The sequence below is a fragment of the Pleurodeles waltl genome, chromosome 6, assembly GCF_031143425.1.
Source record: "Pleurodeles waltl isolate 20211129_DDA chromosome 6, aPleWal1.hap1.20221129, whole genome shotgun sequence".
NCBI lineage: Eukaryota > Metazoa > Chordata > Amphibia > Caudata > Salamandridae > Pleurodeles > Pleurodeles waltl.
This window is the reverse complement of record NC_090445.1, coordinates 1,529,675,711-1,529,701,036: the sequence shown is the minus strand read 5'-3', so window position 1 is coordinate 1,529,701,036 and position 25,326 is coordinate 1,529,675,711.

The following is a 25,326-nucleotide window of genomic DNA, read 5'->3' as shown; positions in this document are numbered from 1 at the left end:
TGATGCATTTTGTATTTCGCCTTATCTATAAAATCCATACCTCAACCTCACTCTAACATGCACAGCGTTTTGTACTTACCACCTTAGCAAACTAATACACTATCTTTTTTTAAGCTGACATTCACCATAGTTTATATATGCTCATAGGCACAACCTTCAGCATAGGTTGCATAGCCTTTTATCTCTCATTTTAGTAAGGATAATCCTCCTTTATACACTACCTTCACCAGAGAGTGCGGGCCCTTTTTTGCAAGACAGCAACAATAAGAGAGGCAGCATTTTAGACCCTACTTTTACTACACCAAATTTGGAGCCAGTTGGATAAAAGGGTTTGGTCCATTCTGTGTCTATGGGAAAATGTGTAGGTACGCATAGGTTAATCACTATATCCTGCGCTTCGTGTCCAGGGCTTTCAGTTCATGCAGGAGATCCTGGAACAAGATGGAGTGGAGGTGAATTGATGTGTACGTGGTGCGGGCAAGAAGGCGGGGACCGATAGTGAGCAAACATTTCCCATCTGCTTATTGTGAGATGCATGCCACCTGACACTCATAACCTTCCTCCTTGAAACCAGCAGGAAAGGCACAGATACAACCACTGGCACTTACTAACCAGAGAAAGGACAGAATTTGCATTGTCAAATGCTTTGCACATTCAGCTTTCTTTAGAAAGAGCCCTGCCTCAGCTGCGTTAGGAACGATTTTATCATGTCTATCCGTAGGCCGCATGAACAGGCAATGTGGACTGTCTAAGCTGGTGTCCGCCCAACCCTTTTAAAAAAGAGATACAATGAAAACACGACTTGTATATATTCCTAGGTTTTTGAGTCCCTACAAATACATCTCATGAGAAATGAAGGTGCCGAAAGTTTGGATGGAAAAACGTGACTTTACTTTTTTTCCCCCCTTTGACACGTTACAAATCAAAATATAAATCTGGCTTTGTGTACTCTTCAAAAACCGACAACCCCGAACGTCCCTTCTCCAGCAGGTCTGGAGAATATTCTAGCATGACAAGTAAACTGTATTGGTGGCTGACTCTGTCCCTGCCCAACTGAGGTGTTTCTCGATGTCCCAATGTGTTGATCCACGTTTGAATGATATCCTCCCTTAAATCGAGCATGCCTATAGGATCGAAGTGGGTAGGGGAAAGTTCCGATGCTCATCTGGGAATGTCCAGATATTCCATAAAGCTCTACCAGAAGTAAGCCTAGAGAGGGCACCACTGGCAGTGACACTGAGAGCAGGACGCCAATAGGCATGAGCCGTGCCCCCTGGTGCTTAAGTTACATCAGCTTGCATCATACCAGCAGCCGTGCTGCAGCTGAGCTCTGCCGCACAAGACTTCATCATCTCCACGAGGACCCGGCACAGTTGCCCACAGGGGAATAAGTTCCAAGTAGCGAGACTTTCTCAAACAGAGGAGATCCAGAGAGCAGAGGCTGGCCGATCACAACCTCTCAAAGAAAGACAAGCATTGGCCAAGCCAATAGGTCTTGCAAGAGCTGTGGCTTGCCAATGTGGCATAGAGTGGAGTGCCATAGACTGGACTAAAGTGGAGTGGCGTAGAATAGAGTGGAGGGTTGTGGAGTGGCGTAAAGTGGAAAGGAGTGTTGTGGAGCAGGTGTGCAGTATCATGGAGTAGAGTGTTGTGGAGTGTCAGAGAGTACAGTAGATTGAAGTGTCATGGAGCGTTGTGGAGTACAGCAGACTGGAGTAGAGCGGTGTGGCGTAGAGTGACATACAGTGGAGTAGAGTGTCATAGAGTTTAGTATAATGGTGTGATAGAGCACTGTAATTACAGACACACATTTTCAATTGAAGTTACCATTGCATTTGCACAAGGATACAGTCTTACGGATAAAACAATACAGCTCACAAACCATATTGTGTGAAAATGGCATTACCTAGTGTGTTGGCTTGTTTTTATCACATTAGAGTAATTGTTTCTAGCACACCTCGGAATTACAAAAAATGTGCTTAATTTATGCTTTCCTAACTTTGATATATTCCCAAAAATTTGTATAGTTCATTTACAGACATTTATGTTTGTTGCGTGCTACAAAAAAGAATTTCTTTTCACAACCCCAGATTGTCAGATAACTTATTTCACTTTGAAGTCAGAGAAAGAAAAATAAATATCAAGCTCCCTCAGAAGCATTTGTTCTCCGTCTTTGAATGCACAGCAAATGTGACAAAATAGGAACTATATTTAAAGACCTTTATACAGAAAGTGAGAAGTTGTTGAAGAATACAGTAAACAGGCTATGCTCCACGGGAGGGGCAAGGACATGCTCAACAGCCTTAAACAAATAAAGCAGAAAATAGAAAGCCTGCAAATGTGAGTTACAAACTACAAAACCAGTCGTAAGCAATGGGCGGAATGCATTCTTAGGTCAGCTTTCAGAAAGTGTACAAGAAGTCCTTAGCAAACAGACAGCTGCTCTGTTTGATAGTTGCGATCTAAAAGTGCCACCCATAAGCCAGTCCTTAGCTAGGAAACAAGCTTCCCACAGAGGTCAAAGAAGAGGTCAGCTAATGGCATTAAGACTGCCTACTTGACAACAGTGCTTAATTTCAGAAAAACTAAACACAGCAGTTTTTATTAAGAGCCAACTGTCTATGCTTCCAAATGCTGTGACTGCTGATTCCACCAGTTTATACCAGAATATCAAGATTTTGATATTGACCTTCCAAATTAGTGTACAACTGTATTGTGAAGGTGGTTATATAAAAGTAAGTAGAGATTTACTCTTCATAGTTCCACAGACATGTACCTTAATTTTATATTTATCTTTAAGGTACACAGATGTGAAGTTAAAGGTAGGAAGTCTGTATGTACATACACATAACTTCACAACACAGCAGTAGTACTGGATATTTTGACCACAATATTTGGCAGGTTGATTTTTCTGGCCACTATACTCTGACCGACAACCATATCACCTCATGCCTCTTTCTTCCTCCACATAACACCACACTTTACCTCACTTTTGCAGATTCGCTTTCATCCTAGATTTCTCCCTCCCAGTGTCATAGTTTTTTTATCCTTCGATTCCTAATTGTTTCTCAACTTTTTCCCTTTCTCTTCCTCTGGATGAAAGTCTGATGAGGAAAAATAAGTCCTGGTCTCCAAAACAGAATGCTGAAAACACAATACATTCTTAGATAACCCAGATTTTTGAGGACTTTCAAAAGAGAGAGGGAGAGAGTGTGTGTGTGCTTTTGTCTGTATATATGTAAAACTTTCTGGTATAATCTGACAGATATCTCACCATACCCGACTGAAAGCACCTTTACCCAACTATTTATTAGGAAATTCTTTCTTGGGGGAGGGGGGTGAGGAGGGAGGAGGTATCACCCCAAACAATCTCCTGAAGCTATGCCACTGTCTACTGTAGGTTACTTAGTTGGACACTCTATTTCCATAATGAGCGGTGATGGTACCATAAATAGGCACGTTCACTGCCCATCATAGACTATGACCCCCAGGCTTACATGACTCTTGCTTGGCATCAAACTAGGAGCCTTACTGATGGAAAACGAAGGACCCTCACTTAATCTTCTTTTTCACTTCCTATTGGCATTTTGTTTCTGTTGTGCGCTTGACATATGCATTAGTGGAACTACCTTCTGATGGACTGGGAAGATTTCAACCACTGTTCATCATGGACAGGGCATTACATAAAGGTTGCCATGTTTAGCAACACTAACCATGTCTTGCCCTTTGGTATCCCTTGCACTCTCATGCCTCCCTGGTTTGATACACCTTGCATTCCTATGCTACCCCTTGCTCGGTATACTATGAACTGCTGTGCTACTCTCGTTTGGTACCTCTTTCTCTCCCAAACTTTATTGGCTTGCTACCTCTTGCACTGCCAGGCCCCCCCAGCTTGGTATCCATGGCACTGCTGTACTACCTTGGCTTGGTACCTTGCACCCCCATGCTATCCCTGCTTGGTACCCCTTGCACCCCCATGCTATCCCTGCTTGGTACCCCTTGCACTCCCATGCTCTGCCGGCTTGGTACCCCTTGCATCCCCATGCTCTGCCGGCTTGGTACCCCTGGAACTCCTGTGCTATCCAGGCTTGGTTCCCCTTGTATTCCCATGCTCTGCCAGCTTGGTACCCCTTACACTCCCATGCTCTGCCGGGTTGGTACCCTTTGCACTCCCATGCTCTGCCGGCTTGGTACCTTCCACTCCCATGCTATCCTGTCTTGGTTCCCCTTGCACTGCCATGCTCTTCCGGCTTGGTACCCCTTTCCCTCCTGTGCTACCTTGGCTTTGTACCCCCTGCACTCTTTTACGATCCTGGTTGGTTCCTCCTGCATTTCCATGCTAACCTGGTTTAGTACCCCTTGCACTGCCAAGCCATCCTGGCTTGGTACCCGTTCCACTTACACACAACATTGGTTTGGTACCCCTTACACTTCCAACCTACCCTGGCTTGGTGCCCTTGCACTCCGATTCTACCCTGGCTTGGTACCCCTTACACTTCCAACCTACCCTGGCTTGGTGCCCTTGCACTCCGATTCTACCCTGGCTAGGTGCCCTTGCACGCCGATTCTACCCTGGCTAGGTGCCCTTGCACGCCGATTCTACCCTGGCTTCAGAGTTCATGAAGGCAGTGGCAGCCCTGTTTACATTTTGTAGTTCAGCTTCGCCTACTGTCCCTTGCCCCACAGCAGCGAATATGAGGGTGTTGATGAGTGAGGGCAGGCAAATTGATCAGTCCTTGTAAGTGATTTGGGGTAAAAGCACAGTGCTTGACATCCCTTCTGCTACCCGTACTATTTTGGCAAATCGAAGTCCAGGTCTTCCATCATAAAACAGTGAGTTTTACAGAAAGAAGACATGCACTCTACTCAATATATTGCATTTATTATGCACTTTATGTTCGAATACCTTAGATTTGTTTTAACACATGGCATTTCCAATGAGCAATACGGTGTATAATACACCAAACAAATGATCTCTTACATTAATTTCCGAACTAAGCTACTAGTCCAACGTAGGCTCTGGCCGGCAATCTGCTGTCCACCAGGAAAGCAAAGGTGACCAAAGGTCTGCTCAGACAGACTACCTCATATCTTACTACTGACCCTCGTCTACTTGGCAGAGATCGCTGTGCCTTCAGAGGAGCCCCGACCAGGGCAGCTCCTCTGAAGGCACTGTAAGTTTTCTGAGCGGTTGCACTATTTTAACGCAGTCACCCATCAAACTTTATTGTTTTACAAAAACACCATCACAAAGCAAAATGTGTTTTTGTAAAAAAAAAAAAAAATGGCCCTGACACCCTAGTAGTTTTTTTCCCCTGGTGTGAGGGTCATCTTAATTTCTTTGCCTTTGGAATCACCAGACTTTTTTTGTTTTTCCTGGTTGGCCTGAAAAGAAAAAAAAAGTGCATTATACAGTCTGCTCTGAATAGGGTGGACTGTCTGATATACTTACACTAACATCCTAAGACTCACTGGCAGGTGGCGTAAGGTTTCAGCGAGTGAAGCCGGCAGGTGCTTCACCACCAGAAACTTGATGTGCCTCTTGATTCTAAATAGAGCAGGTGAACTGTCAGTTTGTTGGACAGGGTACTCCGCCACATTTGTTGCTAAGTAACCTGTGCGATAAACTTAAAATGAAGACCTACGTTTTTATAAGAAGCTACTTCCCTCTTGAAGAAAATGCATCATACTTAGCAGTTTTTGGACAGAAATATATTCTGTCAATTTCAGCTACTTTGAATTAAATGACTGAAACCAACCACACATGACTCTTAATTTAGTAAACATAAATGAATTATCCACGTTCGCTCTTGTACTAAAACATATACTTGGTATTCAAAATTAAATCATGCCTGATTTGAACATGTCACAAATTATCCTTATAAAGTTAGAATTTAAGAAATTTGGGAATATATTCATTTGCAGATGCTTGTAAGGTCGGAGGGAATGGGTTTGACTTATAAGGCGCTCAATGTGAAAGAAATGCTTCTTGGCAGTGTGCAACAAAAATATGGGCAAATGAAGGTCTGTGTACATATCCTGAAACGACATGGATAAAAAAACACACACATTGATTGTTCCCTCTCGTCTCTGGGGAACTATTGAGAGCCAGACCATCTATCCCTAGAAAAAGTTCCCATCTCAACATTCCTCTACAATGGTATCCCAAGTATACTAATTCTGTTCCCACCTATCTCCTTTCACATAAGAAAATAATGCTTCAAAATATTCATATTTTACATACATGCTCTATGCCAACATATCCACTAGGGCTACTTCTCAGCTATCAGACCGAGTGGGTCAGATTGACCCAGACGAGTTTTCTCAAACAACAAAATACGAGAGCTAACACGCAGAATCATTGCCTCCTGACACTTTCGCAGCTACCGTGACCACACTGCTTCTTAATGAAATGAAAACCAAACCTCCCCATGGATGTAACACAGCTCCAGGCAAGGCAGAGACAACAGTTGCAATTTGTTTTTTTTTTACTGTTTCTTAGAAAGATCTAAATAAAATTAAAAAAACTGTGAATGACAGGTACCTTTGGTTTTCATGTTTATTATTGCTCCTAAAGTAACAGTTAACTTCACCTAACATAACACTCTAGTGCTCCACTCAAAATATATATCTCTGCTAGGCTTTGGTCTTTAATGACTTTGATGTCTTATGTGCGGTAGTTTAATTGAAGCCACTATCCAAGGCATGTTCTCTAAGTAAACCTTGACTTCTGGACTGTACCTACCACTTTAACGTGAGACAACTAAAGTTGATAAGTTTCAAATAACCTTTGCAAGCAGCAGTATCCATCATCTTTGCCTTACAGAAAGAACATGCAGCCCCATCTCTGATACTTCTGGTGCACCCTAAAAGTAGCAAAATCTGGAGAAAAAGCATGGCCATCCCACCTTATCTTTGTCCTCCTCTGGTTACATGAACAAGGAGTCATTTTCATGGCTTTACGTTTAGATCCTAAATCAGCTTATGTGACCCACGTAGGCAGGAGGAGGATCAGGTTTGCTCTAGGAAAGCTTTAAAAACTCTTCTGTTTTCAAAGTTAGGAATCTCTGTTTTAGACTGTCCCCCATTTCGTAGTGCTGTCACAAATCTGAGTGTATGAGCACTCTGAAAGAGATCTATAAAATGGCATAGAATGGTCTTCAAACCCCCCAATGTAAAATACTTTCAAATCATCCCAATCTTAGACCACCTTGCTAACCTCTTCTATATGTGAAAACCACAAACCAACCAAATTCCTCAAAACTGCCTGTCTAACCGACAAACGACCGCTAACATTTCAGAGTAAAGCTTTGCTGACAATTAGAGCAATCTCCACTTCACCAAAAAAACTCACACTGGAGGGCCAACTTTGGAAGGGGGGTAATGTGTTTAACAATAACGTGAGATTTAAAAGCACCTGCTGCAGAAGTCCTTGTGCGTCCATCTTTCCGGCAGCAAAACAAATGTCAAGATAGCTCATGTGATTAATGTTGCTGCTAGACAGAGAGATCGAGTTTCCTCTAGTGCCAGTTTTGACTGAGCATAAAGTAGAGCAGAGGGTTTATATGCCTGCTGCAAAGAAGATATCTGTATTTTAACAGCAGAGTGGATTAGTAAAGCCAGACTTTACCAGCACTGTCATAAAATGAAATATATGTGAGAGAGGGGCTTTGTTGCTGGGTGGTAGTGAGGGAATCTGAGGAGGAGGTCATGGGGTGGTGCCAAAAAAGACTGTCACTCTGGGTGCCCCCGGCGCTAAAGCTGGCCATGTTCACCTCCACCTAGAAAAGGCTTCACCTCAAACGTGCTCTCAAATTAAATAACCCTTGGAGTACCCCGGACCTCAGATGACAGCATGACCTCAGATAGTAGCTCTAAGGACAAGTTATATATGCATAAGAGGCTACAAAGCAGAAATACCTAAGGAGAAAAGTGTTCCCTCTTCCTTAGTGTCTCTGAAATACTAAAGGAAAGCAGGGAAATCTAAAACATAATAAATCAAATCCTGTACTGAACAGCCCCAACCCACTTACCTGCTAGAAAATCATTATTCTGCTACGTCTAGAAATCTCTTTAGTACTAATCTCAAACCAACTACCACAAATAGCTCAGAAGATTTGAGCTGATGGTTGATATTCAAAAAAGTTTGGTTATTGGAATGACCACTATGTATTGATGTTTTGGCAAATAGTTGCCCAGTGCCCAGATGGTTGTGTCGTTCGAGGCCTTCCTTTTCCACGGACAGGGTTTTAGTGCAGTGAAGTGCCTGGGATACTGCCAGGCAGCCGAATGTGTTTTGTCAGTTCTCTGAGGGATGATTGAATGGGTTGAGGTGATGTTGGGTGTTATCACTTTGCTACCTAGAAGGCTTTGGTGCCTTGCTGAGCATGTGAACAAGCAGCTAGGATGTCTAGTGTCCCATTGTTCTACTGCGTGTAGGTATGTGTGTGTGAGTTGTGCTGTACTGATGGGGGCATCACTTTGGTATGGTATATGAGTTTGATGCGCTATTATTTGGGGGTGCCAGATGATCTGACTAACGTTCTGTTGGTTCTGTCATAGGTGATCGCTAAGCCGTACACTCTTCTGAAAGCTTTGCTTCTAAAAATTCTTAGGTCCACAATATCTCGAACAAGGGCTAAATTCCTTTCAGTATTGGCACCCTGACTTTGAAATATTATCCTTATTGGCATCGTCCAACAGCAAATCCCTATGGTCTTAAAATTGCCTTTAAAATGTTCTCTGTCCCCAGTCTAAAAATCTGCAGTAGCAAATATGAGGAACCACAGCCATGCTCTCTGTTCTGCTCAGTGCCAAGTACCTTCATGGGTGAATGCTGCACCCTGCACATGAACGAACTCCTTAAAAAAACTGGATGCCGGTGATATCACATTGTGCGACTGTGGGTGACGAAGCGGTGGCTGATGTATTCTCTTACTCTGATCATTGCAGTGTGGAAGGGGTGGGTTGTACTGCTGAGGGACATCGCTTTGTCAGCTATATGGCTTTACTGCAGTGCAGGGTGCCTGAAGGTGCAGCAAGGTCCAGTTAGCCTGTTGTTTTTTAATTCTGTGTTACGTATGCATATTCAGACCACTGAAGTACATGGGATCTATTGCCCTCTGGGCTATGCGGGGAATTGGAGCTCTATCTTACCGTATATCCTTTCCCCCTATATCCTAAATGCACCAATTTCAATGTGTTACGGGATCTAAAATTACACTTGGAGGATGCCACCTGTGGCTCTGCATCCTCCTTGATAGAGGACCATAGAGCCTTGACTCTTCATCTAAGTAACACTGCCCCTACGCATAATGCCAAACATCTGTTAGACCCCTCTTCTCACACCCACTTACAAAAGACTGCCCTATCCCTTTAATTTGGTCTGATCATTAAGCAGTACCTTTCTCTTTTCGGACATCCTCTTCAAAAACTACTTTCACCCATTCTCTCCAGAAATTGGTCTAAGCTTGATTTCCCTTCTCTCAACTCCTGGCTGCTAGATACTCTACCCAGTCTAGAGCAGGCTGTTGACCACAATCAACCTAAGGTTGCCACCTGGATTCAGGACACTCTTGACTCAATTATGCCAGCCAAACGCACGGCCTTCGCCAGAGTGCATCGCTCCCCCCCACCGATATAATCATACTCTCCGGCGTAGGAGAGCGGGAAGCAGTGTAAGGATTTGGAAAGGAGATGGCAGAAATTCCATGATGAGTAAGATAAACTTAAATATAGATCTGCACTGACAGAATACCATATACTATGCAGAACTACTCGTGCTACGTTCTAATCAGACTAAGTTGCTGCTGCTTAAAATAGCCCCAAAATTATTTTATAATAGTTAAAGAGCTATCCAACACTAATAAATCGTCTTTTCCACCTTCCCTCTCACAGCCACAACGCGACGAACTGCATGCTTCTTTGAAAAAAAGGTGGCGATATTCAGCAGGAACTTTCTTCTTCCCTGATTGTCAAGCCTCTGATGGATGATAAGACTATTGACACTGCTATACCGATCGTGTGCAGTGAATCTGACACTGTCAATCCAGCTACCTTTTGCCCTAAACAATTCCTAGGTTTGTTTCCTCCTATGAATGTCCCTCTCTTTTGCCTGTTATTGCAATCCATAACGTCGGGCTGTCCCCTAGACCACCTCCCCCCTAGCCAAGGTCAGTAAACTTGGCCCCAAATCACTACAAATTTTGACTACTCTTCTTAATTCCTCTCTGCAAGACGGTCGGATTCCCCAAGTATGGAAGCATACAATGGTCTGGCCCCTATTGAAAAAACCCAGTCTGGATCCCACCAATTGGTCTAATTATAGATCCGTTTTGTTGCTCCCTCTTCTCTCTAAGATCTTGGAGAAACATGTTAACCAGCAAATTTCCTCTTTTGTGGAATCTCATAATGTTCTCCATCAGTCGCAGTCTATTTTCAGGACTGGTTAAAACACTCAGTCCTTACAGAACACCTCAGGCAGCTCTTGGATAGTGGCAGCATGGCAGCAGGGCAGCATTGATGGTGCGTGACCTGAGTATGGCCTTCCACAGCATGTCTCATAAAATCCTTTGGAAAGACTCAAGAACATGGGTCTCGAAGCCACAACATTGTCCTGGATGACCTTGTTCCTGCAGGATTGGACCTTTCAGGTCTTTTTCTCTAACTCTGTGTCTAGATGTCACTCTCTGTGGTGTTCCTCAGTGCTCTGCCCTGAGCCTGATGTTAATCAATATCTGTGTACGTCTATGTCCGCTGGCTGACATGTTAAAGGCTGTGGTCTCTCTTTATTTTCCTATGCTGATAAGACTCAGATCATCTTTTCTTTGTCATCTGTGGAGGGTCATTGCCCGGACACCCCGAACTCCTGTCTCCTTAAGGTTTCCACCTGGATGAATAGAAACTCAAAGTTAAATGGAGACAAGACCGAGGTTATGGTGGTGGCTAAGAACCCCCTGTTGTGAAGGCCTCACCACAGGCCTGATATCCTTTGAGCCCTTCCCATGCTGGTCTCTAAGGTAAAGACCTTTGGCTTCTAATTAGATGACGAACTGTCTATGAAACTCAAATCTCCCCGGTAGCTGCCACCTGTTTTGCAGTCCTAAAGTGGCAAAGAAAAATATCTTGCTGCTCCCATTCTCAGCTCAGCGGACGGTCATCCAAGCCTTGATACTATCAAGGCTGGATTATGGGAATATTCTCTTCCTGCGGTCTGGTCTGACAAAATGCATGCAAGTGATTTAGAAATCAGCAGCTAGGCTATTATTTAATCTTCCCAAGCATTCCTCTGTGCCTAACCTTTTTCGCAACATCGATAGGCTCCCAATGGAACAGCTCATACAATTCAAAGCCCTAAGCTATATGCGTAAAGCAACGTCAAATGCAGAGCAACGACAAATGCAGGGCCATGCTATTTGCAACAGTTAGTGAAACACTACTGCCCCAGTCGTTCTCTTCGGCCTAGTAATCAGAACTTTTGTAAAGTTCCCAGATTTAAAAAGAAACACCAGGATGGCTTCTCATGCCATTATCTGGGCCTTAAGCTCTGGAACACACTGCTCGACTTTCTGAGAAGCTGTAAAACTCTGACCACCTTTCACAAAAGTCTGAAAACTTGGCTGTTTTGATTCTCATTTGTTTTTGTTCCGGCTAGTCACCTACCTCTGTCCAACGCTGGGAATCCCTGTTGGGTACCTATACGCTTTATAAAACCTTATAATACTGATAGCTGATTAAAAGGGTTTTGCTGTCATTCACCCATAATTATTTTTTAGTTGTTATAAAAAAATAGGTTGCAACTACGACATTTCCATTTTTCATTTTTTTACTAAGAAATGCAGAGTTACTCTCTGTTTGGCATTTGGTGGCTAATATGTCATGCATTAAAAATATTCTCATCTGAAAATGTTAGCAGTGTAGTGCTGTATTATGTCAACATCTGCAGCTATTTAATCTTCATTAGAATCCATAGCCCTTTGTATTTTTAACTATCCATGCTGTCCCTGTATACAGCTATTGTCCTGCCAGTCGTGATTGACAGCATGGAGAGACACTCCAAAAGAGATAAGATTTTTTGTGCTGTTGTATTCCATTTCATTAAATTAACGCTACAGGTAAAATGATAATTCTGTTTGTATTTAGGTGTAAGCATCACAGTTATCGGCCTGCCAGTCATGATCGACGTTATGGAGAGACACTCAAAACAAAATCACATTTCTGTTATCCCAGTTTGTTTGTGTTAAGTCTCATTAAAATAATAATCCTCATGCATTTTTTTCTTGAGAGCACATTACTAATCGCAATAACCAACAATAACCACTAGATGAAACACTCACCTTGGGTACTGGAGTATCGTGCTACTCATCCTAAAGCGATTCAATGCCAGGTCAGGGGTAGTAAGCGCTATATAAGTCCCATTACAATATAGTAATGCATTTGATGTATCGATCTAACCAACAGACCACAAGATTAGTATAAGTACGCAAGTGTGAAGTTAAGCATAATAAATATATACCTACCAAGAAGATGAAGTCATAGGCCATGAAGTGGATGCAATATTAGTGTGGGATGTAGTTATCAATTTATAGTATCATACAACCATAGAGAAACATTGTTTTGAGTCTTCTTGTGTAAAAATCAGTAAAAAAGGAAAATTAGGAACCATAATGTGCTATAGTTTGGTACACTCAGTTATTGTCTTATATTATAATAAACTATAGTTAATTGAGGCAATACATTGTATTAGAGTGCCTAAGTGGATTCGGCTTTAGCTACCCAGCACATCACTGTCGCTTGCGAGGAGGAGACAAAGGATGTCTTAACATCAAAAGCATCCAATCAAGTTTCGCGGCTGTTGTTCTGGTGAAAAGGGCCCTGGACTTTTGTACTTAGGTCATCTTGTGGTGGTCAAGGCTGACACAGCTGTGCCTCATGGAATTCTGTGAGATCTGAGAGAGCCCAGGGTGTTGCTTGCCTGGAAAATGGGAAAAATAAATCAGTGGAGAGGGTGATGGTGGTCGGCTTGTCGGTGCAGATTCCACCTTTTTTTAAAGAGGTTGTTAGTGGATGACACAGTCACCAGTCTGCGGTTCGAGGTTGGTGTATGTATGTACCAGACGAGGAATACAGACGCCGCGGGGTGAGGTGTTTATTGGATCAACTAAATACAGCCTATTTCAAATATCTCCAAGAACAATAGGGAATTTGATATGCATTAGGTATTTTTCGCACTAGATACTGTGTACTGGAGTATACCAGGCATTTTTCACTGGTAAATGTCAACATAATAATTTGTGTTGGGGCAGGAAGGGTGATAATGGCCGCATTACTCATCATTTCCATTATGTGCAGTAACAGCACATAACGGAATTGAAATGGACACTTGTAATCTGGGCCTTTGTAATCAGAACCTTTGTGTGTTTTTCATCTGCTGCAGCAGTGTTAGGTCTTGTAGTTTGAAGTACTGCACCAGCTACAATATACCTAGAGTATTTTATCACATTACAGTATGATAATCTGTTCTATCTGTGCGTGTTGGTTCATTTTACCAATTACCTTCTGATGTTATTTGGTGTGTATATCGACCATTAACATGGCATGTGGATGTTTTGGTACGTTACACTGACAGCATGTCATTTGCTGCATGTATTGCAGTACATTGTTATGCACATGCGCATTGTAATGTGCATGATAAGCTCTACTATTGGTGGCATCTTGGAGAATCAATTTGCTGATCATATGGCTGTGCTGTTGTTATGCATGAGGGTGCAAATAGATCTCTATTCTTTGTTTTTTTGAGCCTCATAGCGCATTCTTTTTTTTTTTGGGCTGTACCACTGAGGAGCAGAGCTTTACTTATTGTACTGCTTTGGGACTGTCAGTGCTTAATTTTTAAAAGAATAAGTGTTGGTGCCCAAAGTTCTGCTCAGAAGCCCACAGCCTGAGCTGCCAAATACTAATGATGCCAAAAGCCAGGGCTTTGTAGTCTTGATTCCACCTTATTTATTTGTTTTTTTCACCACAAGATTGTCCCTGTCTTTTTATCTCCCTGGTTCAGGTTTTTTTTATCACTGTTTTTTTGGTCTTGCATAATATGCAAGCATACCCTGTCTCTTGCAAGTGATATTCTGTCATCAAGTGGCTTAATGCCCTCCCATTTCTTCCCATTTGTTGGCTTAATTGTCACTCTTATTTGTAGCCTCGCAATTGGGCAGCATGCGCAGGCTTCACTTCATTTTATACGTTTGAAGCATGGACCAAGTACTGATCACTTCATCTTGATTACGGTCCTGCCGCTGCTGGTGGTGTGACTGAGGTACTGTTTTCTTTGCCCGTCATCCTTGTCTGTGCTACTTCTTCCCCTCTCAACCCGCCTAATCCATGTTACTACTTCCCATTCCACCCCCGTCTGTGTTGCTTTTTTCCCTCTCTCACCCATGTTTGTGTTGCTTCTTCCCTCCCACCCCCCAACCTCCTGTTGCTTTTTTATGTTCAACTCCCACACCCTCTTGTTGCCCTTGTGGCTTCTTCCCTACCACCCACCACCTTTCTGTTGTCAACGTTGCTTCTTCCCTCCCACCACCCTCACTCCCATTGTCTGTGTTCTCCCATCCCACCAGACATGAGAAAAAAAAGCACTATGACATGGCCAGCACTGGACGCGCCATAGCAATTTCTTTACAGTGTGTTGCTTCCCACCCTTCTTTCTGGTGTCCGTTCCCTCCCCCAGTGCTGGAGAAACTGCAGGAAGCATAATTCAAATACAGTGCAGAACAGAATGCAAAGTGATTTGTGTTCAGGAACGTTTTGTGATGGGAGGGGTAAATACTTTACCATTGTTAAGACGTGCAGAGTGGAAGCTGCCAAACAGCAGCAAATACATAATTTGTGTTTAGGATGGATCTACCTGCATCTAATATTGAGAATAAGGTAGCAGTGGGTCTTATAATATTGTGTGCTGTCACTATCTGACGACAAAATTGTTGCTCACTGAAGTAATTGCCCCAAGTAAATTCTTCAGTCCCACCATTAAGATTATATATTACAGTGCCATTAATGAAGGTGTTTGAGGTTTGCCCAAAATATCTTATGGACGTTGCACTGTGTTCAAGAACAACATAAAAACAAGCTTTCTGTTCAAAGTGCCTGTGACAAGTCTCCATCCATGTCCCCTTCTTTAAATAAAAAAAAGCATTGTCAAAGCCAATAGATCCTTCTTATGCGAGATCTATTGGCTTCATTAATGTCTGTTTAGCCATGTTGCACAGCAGCATGACTGCTGTGCAGCATGCTTAAAAGTAAAAAAAAAAAAAAAAAACAAGAACTATGAAACTATGACGAGGCCAGGGCTGATCATGTCATAGCGCTTTTATTTTGATTTACTTTCAGCTATCTTGCGCAGCAGCCACGGTAAGGTGCAAATATGGCTAACAAAATATTGACAAAGCCAATATATCTCGCATAGGCAAGACCTATTGGCTTTGTTTCCCTTATCACTGTTTTTCTGTCTTTCTCTTACTACTGAACTTGAACCACCGGCACAAATTGAGCACTGGATGCTGTTTTGTGCATATGAGTGCACTGCTACCTCTCTGTGTCACGGTTAATTAGTGGGTAGATCTTTGAGGAGTAATAAGAATGCCACTACATGGCAAACTGCATGCGCGTTAAGAAACAACCACTTCATTGCAATTTTTTATTGTTTAACGGTCTCTGCATTATACCGCTGACATTAAAAAAAATAAAAAAAAATGAAATGCTTTCAGGAGAAAGACAAATGACTCACTGCACATAAGTGCACATTTAGGAAGATAAATATTCATTTTTTAAGATACGATTTGTCTGCGTGGGGTTATTCCATAGAGACAATAAAACACTGCGTTCTCGATGCCACTAATACAATGAACTTCAATATAAATACTTTGCGCCTCCGAGATGCTTTTAAGTCTTTTTAAACACTGGATGACAAGAAACACGCAACTATATATGCTAGTATGAGATATGCAAATAATCAGCAGTGCTTTTTTTACCAGTGATGATAATTTTACTAAAAAGTTCAATAAAATACTTTCACTCTTTTTGTTCTACTTAGTATCATGAAAATCACTGTTTGAAATGGGAAAATAGAAGTGCAGGTACTGTGTAACAGAGTACCTGCTTGTTTCTGAGAAGTGCCAGTACTCTCCAATGAAGAGTGTTAAGTTTATCTGGAGAAGTGGGGGTACTCTCCCTCTCAAAATAAAAAAAGTGCCGGTACTCAGTACCGGATGGTACGGCCCAATTTAAGCATTGGTGAAAATCATACTCGTGGGTTTGAAAATCCAGTAATAGATGGCCCGAGGAACTCTTTTGAAAGTTGGTCTTGTCTATAAAACCCAATGCAATTTTCCACCATTAGGAAGAGTCACAAGGGTTCGAAAGCCTGCCCAAAGGGTCACAGATAGGTCTGCCCTGCTGTCACGGTTACAGACCTATCACTCTCACAGTTTTCACAAGGCTGTCCCGCTGCCCAGGTCACATGTCTAGCCCTCATCCAGGTCACTGGCCTGGCCTCTCACACAGGGGCAACGTGCCTGCTCTGTCTCAGGGTACAGACATGTACCCCTCTCCAGCCCAAAGACTTACCGCCCTTCCACGTTACAGGCCTACCCTCTACTATAGTTAAGAAGCCTGCGGTTTTGCTTCACCTCACGTGCGTTCCCTTCTCGCTGGGTTACTGGCCCTACCTGCCCCACAGTTATAAATAACTCTTTCCTTATCACGAGGTTACAAACCTGCCCCTTTCCCACATGTGAGATGGCTGTTTTTCTGTTCAGGGCACACCCACGCCCCTCTCCCACAGGTCCGAAGCCACTCTCTCAGCTCACAGGATTACAGGCCTCATCGTACCGCGCCCAACTCGCGTGAGTGCCCTGCCCTTTCCTACTTGGTCAAGGCGTACAGCCTCGAGCCTTCCCTCCGGGTGACACTGTTTTACTTCACCCTTCCAGGACATAGCTCTGCTCCTCGCTCCATCCAATCCACCAGGTGACTGATTTGACCCTTCTGGGCGCAATGAAATGGCATTCGGGCCTATCCCTCAACCACGAGGCACTCATTTGTGCCTTTCACAGTAATGAAAATGAGAAGCTCTCAAGACTAGGCCTCGAGAGTCAGGGGTGTGCTTCCTGTTCTGAGGTAATTTCACTCCCGTGTTTGTCAAGGGCAGCACACTACCGAACGCCTGTCACTGCCTAATCTTTGCGGATTTGTAATGTGAACAGCGTGGCATGGAAAACCGTTTATGTAAAGGTGTCGTAGCACATTAAAATAGGCTGAATGTTTTTGTAGTGTTGATCCGGGGGTGATGGCAAACTATTAATCTTCAGGCAGCCCAGAGATCTCGTCCTTCTCCCAAGGATCGCGGCCCGTGTCTATCCCACGCACCCCCAGTACTTCGTCTCACATAACTCGTGTACCTCTCTCGAGTCCCTCGCCACACCTTACAACAGATCAGAAAGAAACCTGACACACCCGGCACCTGTGACCCAGTGTCCCAGCTGAGGTGTTTGATTACCCCTTCGCCTCCCTCCAGGTAAGCCACCCATTAAAATGAGCCCCTTCCCCCAACGACCCTATGCCCTTCACACCGCACCCGTCTGGCAGGTTAGGACACGGAAGTGGCCCGTCCCCATGGATACACCCAAGGCCCGACAGGTGGCGGGTGGGATTGAACCTTGGTCTCTGGAGAAGGCGGTAACCGGTTCCTGAGTATATTTACCTACTACCTGCTCCGAGGAGTGGCCCTCCACCGGCTGGTGCTCTTTCCTCGACATACCTTCCATACTATTTTATTAAAGCTTAAAGGTGAAATTGCCGTTGTGCAGTGGGTAACGTGCCTCAATTGTCAGCGGAGCTCATCATGGCGGAATTCGTCTGAAAAGCCAAAGAGAAGCATACACCAGCCTCTTGTACACATGACAAATAGTTCCGACCAAAACTGGCATACAAAACCAGATACAAGCTGTGTAACAACTGACACAGAAAACAAGGTATTGGCGTGAAGTTCACAACAAATGACCCACATAACCAGATACTGACAAGATGTGTCACGAATGTCCACCAGAACCCGGGACAGACTGGCACTAGACACAGCATTTGTTAGTTACCAAGGACATAACGAACCAAGGGCCAGATGTAGCAAAGGTTTTTACCCATTCTATTTCTATGGGAAAAACTGTTTGTACATATGGCCCCAAGTTTCCATTTACAAAAAGTGGTTGCAAATTGCGCACCATTTTGCGAACTAAAAGGAATATTGCATACCAACAGATCGGTTTTCAATATTCCAAATCATAGTCGGCCACAATCCAATTTTCCTCATCAATATTGATAATGTAGATCCAAAATTGTGGCTTGCAACATTTGGCTCTCATCACTGGGATGATTGCCAACTAGGGTCAGCAGACCACCATGTCTGTGGCACATTTTACATAAAGTCACCGTTTTTAATGTATCCTGTTGTCCTTAAAGGAATCAGGCTGCATTCTCCATATTGAGGGAGTGCTGAGCACTCTCCCTCAGTGCACATCACCCCCAATGCCCGCCCCTTTCAGAATAAAAGGATGATAAACTATGTCTTTCATTCTGAGCAGTTTGCAGCTTCTGCTGCTGGCGGGGGGCGGCGCGCCTCCACCCATATGGAGAAGCCGCCACTGACAAGTCTTAGTTCTGGTGTGTAACTAATGAAGGATAGCTGCCCTGCCTGCAACAGCTGAGAGGTACTCTGCTGTTTGAGACAGGGTAAGGATATCTTTGATGTCTGGATTGAGCAAGCTCTTGTAGTGGAGAAACAGACTGATTTGTAAAGCTGAGCGATAGATCGACTGTCTTTGGCAAATAAGCAATAGCTGTGGTGACTATGACAACTGAGGATGATTTTGCTATGTGTGAGAGGTGAGAGGCAGCTGTGCTGTCTGTTGTGAATAAGTAATAAGCTAGTTCTCCAAGTTACGGCTCTGCTGTTGGTGGCAGGTGGACATGTTGGCTACTGTTACCATCACTGGACAAGTGACAGTCTCAGACAATGACAGACAATGGACAATGCTGTATACCCATTCTCATCTGCACAGTAAGTGACATCACTGAATTCCCCATCTTCCATCCGCATAGGAAGTGACATCACTGGTTTTCCACCAAAACCGTCTTTAAAAGCAGAAGCCAAGCAAGAGAACTTCATTTCCCATTGCCTATTTGCATAGTAACTGACATCACTGGATTTTGCATCCTCTATCTGCACAGGAAGTGAGATCACTGGATTTCTTATCATCCTTCAGCACAGAAGTGGCATCACTGGTTATCCACCCACGGTAACCTCTCCTCTCAGGATCTATGTAATGGTAGCCTCTGAGCATACATGCACAGCGGGTGCACTGCTGGCATGCTGAAGATGCACAAAAGGCATGCCTGTCTGTGCCAGTCCATGCCCAGAGTGCACTCAGCAGCAGGAACCCTGGTTCTCCCCTATTTACTGATACCCTGCTACACTCCTCCATACTCTTAATCGGTGCTGCTGCTCACTGCATTGCTGCCACACTTCATCACACAACATGAAAGGAGTGTTCACAAGCTCATCCTGCAATCTCTCTTCACTCTCCCACACCCTGCACTCACCACTCCCACACAAACAGCACCCAGCACCAAACTTGCTCACACTGACACAAATCAGACACCTCTCAAAAGCCCAAAACCGCCCAAACAGCATACCACACACGCATGTATGCTCCTGAACACTCATTGCTCGGCAGTGGCACAACAGAGAAATGGGACGTACTGCACGACCATGCTCTGAACCTGCTCTTTGTCATGGAAACATGGCTAACCTCCAACCTTGGAATTGGACATCGCTACAGCCACCCCCACTAGCTACACGACTGTTAGGCAAGACTGTCAGCATAAGCCAGGAGGTGGAGTCACCATCATGTTAAAATATACCATTAGCTGCACCAACATAGATAGACACTCCGACCAGACCAGCTACAAGAAACACTTCATGTTCAAAATATGCATCACAGCTAACTTCTCCCTGGGCGGAACCTACATTTACAGCCCGTCAGGGCCAACCCATTTCACATGTGGCATCACAGAATTCTTTGCACTGCTCATCATCAGACCCAGTTTCTTCATGCACCTGGGAGACCTAAACATTCACCCAAAAGACCACACCGACCCAAACTCTATGGCCCTTCTACAATACCTTAGAAACCTTGGCCTCAGTCATCATGTTACTGAACCCACCCATACTACCGGACACCTACTGGAGATGATTTTCTCCTCAATAAGCAACATCTCAGTTGACAAGCCAGCAACTATGACTTGGGCAGACACACCCTTATCAGTTTCAACATTCCCATTCCACACCATCATAGACCTACAACCAGTGGGACCACCTGCTGCAATGAATGGGAAAACATCTCAGAAGGGGAGTGGGTTTCCGTCCTCTCCGAGCACTGGCCCAGGCACACCAGTGACTTGCTGAAAGCAATCAAAAACTCAACAGCTGAATCCCCGCCTGTACTGACACCCTGGCTCCCTTCAAATGCAGTGCAAAAGCAAAAGTCAGATCGCAGGCAACCTGGTACAGAGAGGAACTAAGGCTGATGAAATAGCTCTGAAAGCACCAGGAGCACAAACAGAGAACAAGTCAAGACACCACAGATAAAGACATCTTCAAAACAGTCCTAAGACGCTACTACCAGCAGATACGGAATACCAAACTCTTGCAGATCACATCAGTGCCAGAACTAACAGTGCAATTAAATCTTTGCCATCAAATATTTCACCACACTTCCTTCCACTTCCAGCAACATAATCTCCTTATAAGACCTTTGCAACAAGCCCTTGGAAGTTTTGTGTAACAAAATCACCTCATATACAGCAACTTCGACCCTCAACCAGATCCTGTTACTGTTGCAACTAAACGTTCCATCATGGCTGATGACGAAAACCTGACCCCATAACCTGCTGTCACCACCATCGAAATTGCTGCTACCATGAAGCCCATTCACTTGGGGAATTCCATCTGATGCTTGCTTCTATCGTGCCTTCACCAAAAGACTCCTACTGATCAGTAAACTCCCATCATCAGCACCTCCATCAACTCACTTTACCGGAAACCGCAAAACATGCCATCGTCATGCCCCGTTCAAGAAACCATCTGGTGACCCAGCTAAGGTTTCCAAATACAGACCCATATCCCTCCTACCATATCTGGCAAAGGTAATAGAGAAACAAATCAATCAACGCCTCAGTGATCACCTCTGCAACCACCAGCTCCTTGACGCCTCTTAGTCCTGATTCAGGCACAACTACAATACAGAAACATCACTTATCTCTGCCACAGATGACATACAACTGATAATTGACAGAGTAGACAAGGCAACCCTCATTCTCCTGGACCTCTCTGCAGCATTTGACATGGTCTCAGACCCTATCCTCATCAGGCACCTGCACAAGATTTGCATCCACGGACCCGCTGTCCACTGAATCTACTTCTTCCTATGGGATAGTGCACAAGCTGTCAGACTAGCACCTTACTTCTCGGAAGCCTGCAAACTCATCTGCAGAATGTCTCAAGTTTCATTGCTCAGTCCCACCATTTTAAACATAAACCTGATCCCACTGGCCAACATCATCTATGCACATAACATCAACATCCTCTCCTACGCGGACACGCAACTTATACTCTCCCTCTCAGACAAGGTCCCAACGCAAGAAACAAGTTCACCGCCTGCATGGCTGAAGTTGCTAACTGGGTAAAAGTGTACATTCTCAAGCACAACACTAAACAAGACAGGAGTAGTGATCTTCTGCAAGAGCACTTCATTACTTGATTCTAACTGGTGGTCTGATGAACTCGGACCCACATCTAAAAGCCATGCCAGGAACCTCACAATAATCATCAACAGCAAACTGGATATGACTGCACAAATCAACACAGTCACTGCATCCTGCTTCCACACCCTGAAGATGCTGAGCAAGACTTTTAAATGGCCCCCAAGCAACACTAGAAAAACTGTCACTCGCCCTCTAATCACCAGTACGTTGGAGGACCAACCAACTCACGAGAAGACTACATACCATGTAGAACACAGCAGCCACACTCATCCTCAACCTCCCACATAGAACTCACATCACACCACACCACGGAGAACCTCACTGGCTTCCGAGACCCAAATGCACTCAATTCATACTCCACACACACACACACACACACACACACATTCAAGGCACTGTACAAATCAGGTCCCACATACCTGAACAGTTGCATTTCCTACAGCCAACCACCCAGACACCTCTACTCCTCAGGACTTCTACTCACACACATCCCATGCAAACACAGAACCAGATAAGGAAGAAGAGGGTTCTCTTCACTCCTAAAGCATGGAAAAACCGCTCACTCTACGAGAGCCTCTTTCTCTCTTCTTAAGTTCCACAAGAAGCTGAATACCTGGCGTTTCAATTAACCAACCTACCATAGGCAGGGCTAGGCAACCACACACCTGCTGAGCACCAGAGTACCAAATGCACATAACATAATCAAGGGTGATAACTGGTGTGTAACTGGTGCACATGGGTGGTGCTCTGACACTCAATTTTAGGGATCAGCACATTTTTTTCAAAACCAGATCTAGAGCAAAAAATTGGAAGGAAGAGAAAAGGGAGAACGGAGGATGGAGAAGAAATGGTGTACCAAGTAGAGAAAGCAGGGAGCAAAAAGAACCTGCAAGAGTGAGATACAGAGGCAGGAAGTGCAGGGAGCAGAAAAAAAGCACAAGAGGAGGAATAAAGACAGGGCTGTATTTGTAGTTGGTAGCCCCTGCGATTGGCAGCGCTGGTTACAGACTCCTAAGAAAAGCGTTGGGCCCCTGCACTTAATATGGATTGGTAATAACTTTTATATTGTATTATATTTTAAATCAATCTTCACACCACCCCCTCAGATTAAGCCTTCCCTGCATGACTACACCTACCACTGGAGAGTCACTGAAAAAAATGCAATGTTGTCTACACTTTGCAGGCACTGGTATACAGTGTCCTGTGCCAATGAGGTAAAACAGCAGTGCCATCGCTAGTTCTGCCCAGTACTCCTTACCTAGCCAGACAAAAAACAGACACAATCTGTTTCACAACTGACCTAAATAACTAGGGACGTACACAAGCGGTGTGACAACTGATGTATAGAATTATACTCTAAAAAAAAGCTGTGTCGGAACTGAAGTACAGAGCCAGGTACTGACACAAGCTGTGTCACACACGACCTACAAGCTAGATACTGGAAGAAGCTGTAGCATAACTGACCACACAGAACAAGTACTGACTCAAGCTGTGCAACAACTGACCCACAGAATCTCATACTAATGTCAGCTGTATCCCAACTGATCTGCAGAAGCAATACTAGCACAAGCTGTGTCACAGCGGATCTACATGGCCTGCCCATACATAGGGCCTGATTACAACTTTGGCGGAGGGTGTTAATCTGTCACAAATGTGACGGATATCCTTCCCACCGTATTACGAGTTCCATAGGATATAATGGACTCGTAATACGGCGGGAGGTATATCCATCACATTTGGGATGGATTAACACCCTCCGCCAAAGTTGTAATCAGGCCCATAGGCATTTACAAAGTGACCGTGTCGGGGATCCATTTTTTTTAAAGGAGCAAAAGGTTTAATGAACTGGGAAAAATGGGTCAAAAATTCCCGTCATGAGTTATGCATTGAGCACCCACAACAGTCTATGTAAGAGAGGCAAACTGTGTTAAGCAAATTTGTATAAAGTAGACCCAGATTCAGAGGGTTACCGGGCTTACCCATTATAATTTAATTAGAACCTAGGTGGTGACATGAACTGTGCCACAAGTGGCTTCCAGGATAAGAATGTGACACCCATTGTGTTACAACAGACCCATGTAGTCAAGTACAGACACAAGCTGTGCCACAGATGACCTATAGGAACAGGTACAATTGATCAAGTGGACCAGGTATTGATACACGCACTACCACAACCAACCCATAGAACCAACCACAGGCATGAGATGCACCACAAATGATTCACAAAAACACTGTCTATGAATGAAAGTCCAAAGCTTTGGGTGATTTGCAGCTCCTCTACGTTGTTCCAAACTTATATCTCTTTTAATTTGATATGCAGCCTCGTCCTTTGGTCTGTAACCATTTTCCATACCCAGTGACACCAAAATGACTATTTGATGTCTTCAGAAGAGCCCTAGTCTGCTGTTGATTTGTAGGAAGTCAAAGTGTACCTCTTTGTGAGTAATCTTATCCAGATCCTTGTGGGATACTTCCTAGTGGGTGGCAGCCTCGTATTTTTTTAAGGGTATGGGGAGACATATAGCCCAGAGTAAAATTCACACTAGCTCCCCTAGGATGCCTCGTTCCCAAATACAAGTGTGTGGTTCCCTAATAGAAGCATAAGTTCCCATTCAGAGTGCTAATGGGAAGGAAATTAATTAGCAGCTCCCCTTTGGGGAGCTATGCAATGCTTAATTTAAGCCAGTGGCTGCCGGTGGGGACCATTATTTTGGGGGACCGGCACTCATTTATCCATATCATATATTTACCTAGAGCAAGTTATACAAATCTGAAGAGACTGGAGGCAGGGACGGATTAAGACCCTTGGAGGCCCTAAGTAGTTAAAATATTTTGGTGCTTATATATATATATATAGATATATATATATATATATATGTATATAATTCAAAATTTAAACAATAAAACATTGAAGAATAAAATTCTATTTTTCGAAATCTAACAAACCTTACAGTATGATAGCAAATAATGTTTATTTTTGTATACTTCCACTTATATTTGAAAAGCTTTCTCCTACTTTTTCTAATTGCGAAGTTTTTGATAAGATCCTTAAAACTAATCTTACGTAACACATCTGCTTCTATACTTAGTCGAGATAAGGCATCCAGCCTGCCTTGTTGCATAGTTGTTCGGTTGGGTTTTATAATATACTTCAACTGAGAAAATGAATGCTCAGCTGAGCAATTTGTGACCATTAAATGTTAAAAATATACAAGAGCAAATGTCTACATTTGGAAAGGCACACTCAATATTGTCTTCTACAATTATTTGCGTGACTGAATCTTGTTTTTACATTTTTTGTTGCACTGAACTTATAAACACATAAAAGTGAAACTGCTGAGGCTCAGCTAAGAAATTAGTGTTCAAGTCATCTGGGTAAGCATCAATCAGCGTTTGACTACCCTGAGAATACCTTTCAATTTGAGTAGATGATGAAGTGACATTATGTGGCAC